This window comes from Camelus ferus, chromosome 1, assembly GCF_009834535.1.
Source record: "Camelus ferus isolate YT-003-E chromosome 1, BCGSAC_Cfer_1.0, whole genome shotgun sequence".
NCBI lineage: Eukaryota > Metazoa > Chordata > Mammalia > Artiodactyla > Camelidae > Camelus > Camelus ferus.
This window is the reverse complement of record NC_045696.1, coordinates 105,280,019-105,290,973: the sequence shown is the minus strand read 5'-3', so window position 1 is coordinate 105,290,973 and position 10,955 is coordinate 105,280,019. Positions and strand designations below refer to the sequence as shown.

The 10,955-nt window shown below is 48.7% G+C and overlaps 1 long non-coding RNA gene across 2 annotated transcripts; it reads left to right on the top strand.

Annotated features, from left to right (window-relative positions):
- Positions 1 to 3,216: 3,216 nt before the first annotated feature.
- Positions 3,217 to 9,664, top strand: LOC116665978. Of its 2 annotated transcripts, XR_004322830.1 has the most exons (4): positions 3,217 to 3,339; positions 5,285 to 5,490; positions 8,812 to 9,024; positions 9,291 to 9,664. It is a non-coding gene; the product is annotated as an uncharacterized LOC116665978 (long non-coding RNA). The 2 variants fall into 2 exon arrangements; XR_004322829.1 differs by lacking the exons at positions 8,812 to 9,024; positions 9,291 to 9,664 and adding an exon at positions 7,857 to 8,051.
- Positions 9,665 to 10,955: the final 1,291 nt, after the last annotated feature.

Below are 10,955 nucleotides of genomic sequence, written 5' to 3'. Positions count from 1 at the left end.
CGACCTGTCGCCCTGCCATCTGTGCGGTTAATGTCAGAAAAGATGAGGGTAGCCCAGCAAAGCTGCCTCCCCGTGCCTACCATGCTTGGGAGTGAGAGGGCTTATCTAGAGGCCACAGGGGATGAGGGGCACCGAGGTCTACCCAGGAAGCCCTTCTTGGATATATTTATGAACATGCAAATATGCAAATGAAACACCAGGTCTACAAGCCCCAGAATCTTAAACCCTCTTTGGGGTGAGGTAGTGGCCTGGGGATTTAGTTCTGTCTAGAAAATGGTTCTGCAGAGTGGATCAGCTGTCTTTCATGACATGACAATCATGTCTACAAATTTTGATATACACTGCATGGAAGTCTTTCTTTTTCTGCCTTTCTCTTTTTGCTTTCTTTACTATTTTGTTATGGACAATTTTAAACCTCCATAAACATAAAGAGAATTGTATACTGACCTCCCATGGATTCATCATCGGCTTCAACAATTATTAACCCACAGCCAATCTGGTTTTATCTCTGTCCCCACTCACCCTGTATTTCCAAAATTATTTTGAGACAAATACCAGACATCTTATCATTTCATTGGGAAACATTTCAAGAAGTAGTTCTAAAAGATAGAGTCATTAAAAAAAAAACAAAAAACCACAACACCATTATCACAACTAAAACCCAATAATATTAATTCCTGAATATCATCAAATGTCCAGAAAATGCTCACTTACCTCAAAATTTTTTTTGTTTGTTTGAATCCAGATCCAAACAAATTTCAAACATTGCCATTGGCTGATATATCTCTTTTATTTTATGGTTTATCCTTTCATTAAAAAAACATAAATATATACATATATATTATATAGTCATATTCTTACAAAACAAAACTTGGGTCTGCTTGTCTGCGTGATTGACACTCGGTTTATTTTAAGGCCCCAGACCAGACAAGGAATCCAGGGCAGTTGCTCAAAAAATTGAAATGCTCAGAAAATCCAAACTCCTCAATGGGTTTCAGGGAAGTATTTTCAAAGGTGAGGTGAGGGAGGCGTGTCCCAGAGTATGTAATCAGCTTGTGCAGAATTCTGATTGGTTGATTGCTTGATTCTTGACAAGAATCATAAATTCTTGAGCCAGGTTTTTGTGACTCAGGGGAAGCCTGGGAGACTGTAGCTTTTCTACAAACAGGAGGCAGGCAGAGGACATGGAGGGGAGGGACCTGTCCTGGGAAGACCTCACAGGGTCCCGCTCGGTTACAGTACCTTCCCTTTCTTAGATAAATGGTAGCATACCAAATACTTTTGAAAAAATTTAATGCAATATCCTAGAGATCACTCACAGCAACACAGGCAGACCTTCCTCCTCCCCTTTGACAGTGGCAGAGGGCTCCACTGTGTGGACGTGTTTATTGAATCCATCCCCTACTGATGGACATGTGGGTTGTTTCCAGGCTTTTGCTATAATAAATGGTGTAGCAATAAGCAGGTGAAGTCTTTTTATATTTTTGTGAGTGTATCTTTGGGATAGATTCCTAGTGGTGGGAATGAAGAAGTCAGTCTTATTAGAGTTTCAGTCTGCTTTTGGTCTTAAGTGGCCATTTCATTCGATGGAAGATACTGTGGATAGAAGGACTGGAGATGTCCTGATTCCATGTCTTGCCATGTCATGACAGTGATGTGGGAATGGGTTTTGGTCAGAAGCAATTACTAAAGGAAATTTTCAGTGAGATGTCATTAGCAATTAGGTTGTATTAGAGTAACCAAAAGATGGAAATTTATCTGACATCCCTCCCCTGGGACATGCCCACAAAAGGACTAAAGTGGGAGGTAAGGCAGTTTATCTGAGAAGCTGGCCAATGAGGAGCAGCCTTTGGCAAGTTTTAGACAGAAGACAGATGTAGGCAGATTCTTAACCCCCGTGGTTCTTGCTCTGGTTTCAGTAAGCCCATTAGGCCAGTGGCTGGGTCGAAGTGGCCAATTTATTTAAACATTTTTTAAATCACTTGTCTTTCTCTTGGAGTAGTCTTTCTCAAGTACTTGGTGTACTTGGCCTTCAGGCACTGACATTTAACACAAGATTTATACATTTTGTCTTTTCACCTTGATGAGACTCATATCTTTTTGGCCAGTAATAAATTTGAAAAAAAAAATGCATTATACATATTCACAACTCCCCCCACCCCTGCCTTTTAGGGAGGACGGTGGTTTTGTGTATTTTATCCTAGGCCTTCTTGCGGTGCTCATCGGAGTGGAAGGGAGGGTTGGAGGTGGCCAGAAAGGCTGAGTTAGTGGTCAGGGCAAGCGCAGGCAGCTATCCTCTTGGAAGAAAAGGGGAGACTGGGAAAAGGTGAGGGATGGGGGTGAGGAGGCGGGAGTCCTTGCAGAGTCAAGGACTTTTCAGAAGTAATTGTTATGACCATATATGGGTTTTGTGCTGATGATACTGCCCTGGTAAGATATGCCTCCCTCGAGTCTTCATTTTCAGAAGACAATAAGGCTCAGAGAGGCTTGGGACTTGCTCGAGGTCACATGGGACTGAATTTGCGTCTGGCCCTGCGTGACCCAAAACCCAGGGTCTAAACCCCCTATTATCTCCTGAGTGAAGCAGAGATCTCTGGGGCTCTTGGCAGGCTGGCTCTGATAAATAAGCCGGCAGAAGAAAACCCTAGAGAGGATGTAAGTCTCCCCCGCCGTTATCAATATGGGAGCAGGACTGGAATCCCCATGTGACATGCAAGCACAGGGCATATATTCTAGGCAGAAAAAAATCTATAAACAGTTAAAGGTTAATGTACTTTTGTGAGGCTCTGGCCAGGTTTAAAAAGAACAAATCTTGCCAGACCAATGTTTTTTTGCATTCTTGGGGCCAAATTCTACAATGAAGAGATGAAAAGGAGGCAGCTGGGTAGACATACATTGATTTTTGGGAAGCACATGACCAAGGACTCTGAGGGAAATCCAGAGAGTGAATGTGGGTCTGGGCTGTCCTGACCTGGACAAGGGGGAAGGCTTAGGAGGGGAGGCTGGCAGGGGTCTGGGGGTGCCAGGATCACCGGTTCAGCTCAGGGCTAGCCTCCAGGCCAAAGTCTCTGTCCTGTCTCTTTAGAAGCAGTGGAGGTGGACAGTTTTTAGTGGGTTTGTGTTTCCAACAACTGAAGAAATAGTCCAGGAGCTCATTGATTCAGGGACAGAGAACACACTCCAAATAGCATTATTGCAAGCTTCATAGTAAATACCCTGCTCATCTGTGACCTTCCTTCCTGCTCCAACTGCCAACTGTCTCTGGATTGATAGAGCCCAGTAGAATGAAGAGCTGGTTTTGAATCCCAGGCCTCCTGTTTCCTAGCTGTGTGATCGTGGGTAAGTAGCTGAATGTCTCTGAGCCATCAACTCATAGCGTAGTTTTGAAGCGTGTGGCCCACACATCCTCAATAAATTTTAGGTTCCATCTCTTCTTTGTCATTTGAGGCCTCTGACTGTGTGTCCTTAACGTCTTTTCTCAACTCTATACCAGTTTCCCCTCAGCTCACCCTCTTGTGCTCTGTCTTCTGTGTCCTCACAGCCAAGTCCCCCTCCTGTAGATCCCTGGCCCGGACACCCTTCTTTTCCTCCTCTTCGTCCATCAAAGCCCCCACGTTCCGGTCTCACTGTGGTCTCCCCCTGAGTCCCCAGCGCCCTGAGCCCTCCCAGTCCTGGTGCGTTTGTTCACACTGCCTCAGGCGGGCAGAGCTTTCATTTCCAGGAAATTGCATGCAAAGATGTGAGCCTGCCTGCTTCAGCTCAGCGAGGCTGTCAGCGCTTTGTGGTCAGTGCCTGTGTCTCACAGCACCTGGTGGTGAGCTGGACACACAGTGGACACTCGCTGAGGGAACAGGGGGACATGTCAAAGCTGCCAGTGATGGATGCTTTCAGCAAACACTCACTGGGCGCCTTGTGGGTGCCTGGAACTGGGCTGGATGCTGAAGATACTGCCACGTTTCCACGGACACAACCCCAAGGACCTTAAGGCTAGTGAAGGATAAATGTAACAAGTAGAGGCTTGTACAAGATGCTTCAAGGACAAGATGGTGGTTGAGCTCAGGGACTAAGTCTTGGAGGACAAGTAGGCATTTGCCTGACTGAGGGTGGAGAGGGCACTCCCGAGAGGGAAGAGCACATGCAAAATCAGGGAGGTGTAGGAAAACCTGGCATTTCCAGGGAGACGTGTGGCTGCAGCATGGCTAAGGGGGAGCAGAGCGGGTGGGAGGGATGGCATGGCTTGACACAGTGGAAGGAAATGTTGGAGAGACAAGGGGGGCCAGGCCATGGGGAGCTTTAGACACCCTAGCAAGATACTTGGCCTCTATCCTGTAGGAAATGGGGAGCCACTGAAAAGTACAGTACAAGAGTGTCACCAGGAAGGAGAGGAGGATGGCAGAGACATGCAGTCATGCTAATGGGCCCTGGGTATGAGCCTCTGTGCAGGCCAGCCAGCCCAGGAGGAACAGGGCATACGGTGGATGCCGTGGGCAGGGAATGACTCATCCGCCTTCCAGAGGATCACCGGGGTGCACAATGGCAAGTCTTGTTCCTGTGCCGCCACGCCCCTGGGCTCTAGGGATGAGAGCAGGATGTGGAAGTCATCTGCCCACCATCCACAAATCCTCCACCATCTAAACTTCCTCCTTGTACCCACGCTCCAGCACACCGCCCACTGGCCCGTCTCCCTGCCCACTCACTCCTAGCCAGCACTGCCTACCCACCCAGCCATCCTCCTGTCCATCCTTCCAACCATCCATCCATTTTTATTTTAACACAGAGTTTCTCACTTCAGGGCATAACTAGGAACTATAAAGGATGCAGAGAAAAGCTGGAGGCCTGTGGGGAACTGCAAAAGTGGCTACAATGCACAATACTTTGTTGCTCCACTTATGGAGAGAGGGGGGTGATTCCCCACCCCTTGAATCTGGGGTGGCCTCATGACTTGTTCTGACCAATAGATTTTGTGGCAGAAGGGATGTTGTAGTAGGTCTGGGCGAGGCCTCCAGACACCTTTTGGAACCAAACATGTGAGTGAGACCAGCCAAGATCAATTGATCGTGGCCCAGAAGCACCTGGCTAACTGCTAGACTCATGAGAAATAAGAAATGGTTCTCGTTTTAAGCCACTGAGATGTAGACTGATTTGTTTCGCATTAAAGGCTCATTGATGCAAAGACTCAAGGGAGTAGCATATTCAAACTCTTGCTTGCCTCTGCTTGGAGGAACTGTCTCTGCATTTGGACTTCTGGGGCCCTGGCCAAGGCGTTTGCCTTTACTTTCCTTAGCAGACGTTGAGCGGATGTAGAGCAGCCCCAGACGAGAGATGGTTGCATGACAACAGGGTGTGAGAAGCATCAAGGAGCAGCTTGAAATCTTCCCTTCCACAAAGCCTGATGAAGATGATGGTGACGATGAACCCAGCCCTTGTGTGAGGGCTCCTGTGACACGTGTTGTGACCATGATCTGATTTAATCATTGAGCCTCATGATGGGTAGGTATTCTCCCATCACTCTTTTACAGATATAAACAACCAAGTTGGAGAGATTAAGGCTCAAGTCTACACAGTTTTAAGTCAAAAAATAGCATGGTTCTAACTCAGTTCTGTGTAATCCCAAAGGCGGTGTCCTTTTCTGTGGTTACTGCTCTGGAGGGATTTCTCTGTGCTGCCTCCTTGGAGGTGTGAGGTGGGTTTCGATCTTTGTTGAGCTCACATCTTCCAGTGAGTTCTTTCTGTTGATCTGGGGTCCACCTGAGGAACTGAGGAAACCAGGGTGTTTGGGTCTCTGGATGACCGGGCAACCATGTTGGATCCAAGGTCAGGGGGGCACCATGCAGCTTGCGGCAGAGAAGACAGAGCAAGGAAGGAGGTTCCGGGAGGAAAGGGGCAATGAAACAGGAGTACAGCTGGTCAACTTTGGGCTTGGGATTGGGCTGACTTGCCCCGTGTGCACTGAGAATCCATGCGGGGTGAGGGGAGGGGACCCTCACAGTCCAACTCAGAGTTGGTCTGGAAATCTGCCTACCCTGACCACCCCCAGTACATTCCAGTCTTTCCAGGTCAGGCAGTTTGAATGAATTTCTCCTTATTGACACTCTGACCCTTCTCTGATTCAGAGGGACAGAAAATCCCTTGTCAGCCTCAGTCACCTAATACAAAGCAGTCCCAACAAGAGCTTGGAGGAGGGGAGGTCCCCGGGGACCAGATCAGGAGGGAGGGTGTTCTAGGAGGTGGAGCTTGAGAGGATCCTGAGGAGTGAGTGATGTGCAGAGAGGCTTAGAGAGGCGGGCCGGGTGTCCCAGGTTAGAGAAACGGCCCACACGAAAGTTCAGAAGTGGGAAACCTGTGGCTGTTAATAGAGGCAGACAGGATTTGAAGCTGTCAGAGGCGAGGGTTCGTGGATGAGCCATCAGAAGACAGGCAGGAGCAAAATGGAGTGACTGGGCTTGGGGGCTCAAATGCTGACTGAGGAGCTGGGTCTTTTCCTGTGAGGTGCTGAGAGGATGCTGACGGTTCTTGATACCAGAGGGACAGCAGCTCCATATAAAGAAATTTTAGGAAGAATGGCCTTGGAAGGGGTGAAGGGCAGATGCTCTGCATCTTCTAAAAGCTCTACAGAGGACACACCCTTCTGCATTTCTTCTTCCTTTTCCCGACTCTCAGATAGTATATCCCAAAGAGAGACCACTTGTCTCTGTCCTGGGGTTTTGTGACAACTTGGATCCCCAGCTCACTCCAGCTTACTGACTCACAGTCTGGGTGAGGCCAGAAAAGGGCACTTTGACCAGGCTCTGCAGAGGATTCTTGTGCTCCCTGTATTTTGAAGACCCGACTTCTGGCCTCTTTACTGCTTTGTTGTCCTGGCCCCTTCCCTGCACCCTGGCTCAGCACTGGAGGATGCTGGGTGTGCACTGGATACTGGGCTCTCCCAAGAGCCTGGGAGCAACCTGGGGGCAGGGCCTTGGCTTTCCTGCCTCTACTAGCAGGAGCTTGGTAGTGTTAGTCATCAGCACCATGGGAGGACCCTGTGAGCATGTGTAAGTGCTAAGATTTGAAATCATGTCCATGGCTGGCCCAGTGTTAACATGGACATGAATGGGCTTGGCCTGGCTCTTCCAGGAAGACACTATTGCTCATCACTGCCACCATCACCCAGTCCACTGCTGCCAGGCTTTCCAGCTGGACTGTGCTCTGGTCTCACTCGTTCACTCACTGTGTGTTTGAGTTAGTTTTCCTTTTTTCCCTGCCTCCTTCCTTCCTTCCTCCTCCTCCTCCTCTCCCCCACTCTTCCCTTAGCTACAAGCAACAGAAACAAATTATGGAGAATTTAGGAAATAAGGAAACTTACTGGAAGGATTACGAAGAATCTTGGGACAGGAGACAGGAAAGACAAATGGGACCCTGTGTGGGGAACTGGTTAGGACCAGACCACCAGGACAGACCAGCCCCAGCCGTTTTTAGTGGTAGCTGTGTTCCGGATTTAAATTCTGGGGAGTGAGCACCTGGATATGCCTGGCCAGACTGAAGCCAGTGAGGAAAATCCTTAAAAGGAATTCAAGGTGCCGTTAGGAAGGGGCAGTGTGCGCCAGGCCTTCACCAGGTCATCTGGATGTCCATCTGTGGGGCACGTGGCCCCAGCACTGTGAGACCCTGAGCCTTGTCCTCTTGCACTAGGGAGGAACAGATCTGACCCCATATTGGATCTGTTTCTTTTACTTTAACCTTTGTGTTCTATTGCTTTTGCTACAAGTTAATCACTAAAGGGATGTTGCCTGTAAGTTAAAACTATACATAATGGCCCATCTCTGGGAACCCTGCCTCCCAGGTGATGAGCATTAAGCTAAAATACCTTTGTTTAGTTCACAGGAAACTTCCTGACCAGGCTTACTTGTGAATGGCTGCAGGAAGGAAGCAATGAACACATCCCCCAACCAGGACTTTAACCCCTGCCTCTTCTAGTGTAAAAGAAGCTTGAATTCTAACTCAGGGAGGATGGTTCTTTGGGGCACTAGTCCACCATCTTCTCGGTCTGATAGCTTTCCAAATAAAGTCACCCTTCCTTACCCCAACACCTTGTCTCTTGATTTACTGGCCTGTTGTGCTGTGAGCAGTATGAGCTTGGACTCGGTAGCAGGCTCAGGGTGCAGTCAGGGTGGGGAGACAGCCATGGAAACGGGGGCAACCAGGGCGGCTGGGGCTGTGACAGTGGGGCTTGCAGGGGCCGTAGGGTTATAAAGCAGAGGCGCTCCCCGGCTTGGTGGGAGGGAGGTCGTGGCAGAGGTTAGGAAGGTCTCTGGACAACATGACATCTTGAGATGCCAGGGAAATCCACCCTCACTTCACAAACATCCGTTTGCACAAACTTGCCGTGCTTCTGCCAAGAAGCCAGTTGGGTTTTGGCCAAGTTAGGGCTCCTAGGGGTGTTGTGAGGGTCCAGACAATGCCCTGGGCTGCTGCAGGGGACTAAGACCTGCACCTGGCTCGACACGCCATGTCCCGAGCCTTGATGCAGCCTCTCCTCGGGAAGGAAGACCTGCGTCCTCTGCAGGATCCCGCTAAGGGACTCACAAGTCCAGCTGCAGCTCACTTACTCTGCCTTCCCCAGGGAAGCCAGGCTCTCCCAGACCCACAGGACTCAAGCCCATGCCTGTGGGCCTGGGGCAGGGGTAGGGGTCGGGGTGGAGTGGACTCCATCTAGCTTCTGCCCAGCCTGCCCTTGACCCCGGCCCATCCGCCCACAGTGGAGGGGGGAGTGAAGAAGGAGTGATTGACACCCGGCTGCCATCCCACCCTTCCTTCCCTTTCTCCCTCCAGGAGCATGTGTCTCCCACCAGCATCCCTTCCTGTGGCACGGCCTCAGCAGAGCAGGAGCAGGAGGGGCGTACCCAAACGGCCGGGTCACTTTGGGATTTTGTGGGCGCTTACCTGGGTGTTGGAAGTGTCCATCCCTTTCCTCCCTGACCACCCTCTGCCCTTGCAGAAAAATCACCGCCACGTGGACTAGGTGGACAAGTCCATCCCGGGCCAGTGAGTCTCTGAAATTCTAGATTTGTGACACTGAGGCAGGGTTTAGGGTGGGGGGGGGGTCACGTGGACGCAGGTGTGCGGCTGCTGGGTGATGAGCAGCAGGTGAGGCTCCTAGAAGCCAGTCCGGGGAGGGGGCAGCGAGGGAGGAAGCATTAGAGGAAGAGGAGGAGGAGCGGGATGGGGAGGGGGCGGGGGGGGGAGGTGGGGGAATGTCAATTTCCTCTTTCTCTCTAGTTTCTCGAGAACCTTGTTTACATGTTATTTAGGTGACTTCGAGGAGTTCCTGTGTACAAAAAGAAAAAAGAATCCTTGACGAAGGCACCCAGCAATCCGGGAATAACGTTTACCTACTGACTGCTGGGTCTCTCTGTGGAGACGGAGCTCCTGAAATTCTTCCTCACAGATTACCTACTGAAATGAAGAGAGAGATACTGCTTTGGCTTGTATGAAAGATAAATGAAGGTGCCTCCCTGCAAAGGAGTAAGGAAATGAAAATTTAAGCCGCTCTATGAGATTGTCTTTTTTCAAAAAATTCAATTTACTTAAAAAAAAAATCAATCTGGTAACATCGATTAGAATAAAAAGGACACATACCATTTGACCCAGCAGTACCACTGCTGGGAATCTATCCCACAAAAGCACTGGCTTGTATGGGTTTATGTATAAGGGTGTTTACTGAAGTAAAAATCTGGGAAAGAAACTTTTTAGACAAGAGCTTTGTAAATGGCTCCTTTGAGTTCGTGTTCCTCATATTATTAAGTGTGTGTGTGTATAAAAGGATTCCGAGTGCACATGTGCTTCAAAAACACTGATTTATACAAAGTTAAACAGGTGTGTTTATCATGGGCTTCTCAGAGCTATTAAGATGCTTATTCAGATACTATTTTATGAAATATTTATTAAGCTCCCATTGTGAGCCAGGAGTTGTGCTGGGGAAAATGAACAATGAACAAATTCTTGCTTTCAGGGAACTTGGAGTTACTGCCAAATGAGTCATTTCAAGAGTGATGAAACTCTTTTACAAAAGAGGAGAGCAAGGAGCTAGGAGTACAGGGGGCAAGTCTAACTTAGTTGGGATTCAGAGAGGACTTCCTGGAGGAAGCGACTTGAGGCGGAGAACTGAAGAAGAAATGGGAATTAACCCAAAGGAGGGGAGAAGGGAGACAGCTTGCAGGCAGAGGGAACCACATATGCAGAAGCACTGATGATCAGGGAAGGGTGGGTGTGAGAAACTGCAAAAAGTCAGCCAGGCTGGAGCAGAGTGAAAGGGCCAAGGGCCTGGGGCGGGTGGGGCAGGAGGAAAGTTGAGGGGGAGGATGCGAAGAGCAGGATCCTCACTGGTAAAGCATGTAACGAAGCTCAGGAGGATTTTTTAAAGACACCTTTATTGAGGTGTAATTTAAACACCACAAAATCTACCTATTTTATGTGTGTAGTTTGATGACCTTTAGTACATTTATATACTTGTGCAACTGTCACAGCAATCTAGTTTTAAAACATTCCTGTCACCCCCCAAAATTCCCTCGTGCCCATGTGCAGTCAATCCCCACTCCTACCCTCAGGCAACCACTGGTCCGCCTTCTGCCTCTGTAGTTTTGCCTTTTCTGGAAATCTCATATTAATGGAATTATGTAACACATCAACCTATATGCCTGGCTCCTTTCACTTGGCATGTCTTTGAGGTTCATCCACTTTGTTTCAGTATCTATCACTAGTTCATCCTTTTAATTGCTGAATAGTATTCCCTTGCATGGACGTATGTAACACATTTGTTTATCCATTTACCAGTTGATGGGTATCTGAATTTTCCCAGTTTTGGGTTATAATGAATACTGCTGCCATAAACATTCACAGCCAAGTCTGAGTGGATAAACGAGTTCGTCTCTCTCGGGCGGATACCTAGGAGTGGGATTGCTGGGTTGATTCTAACC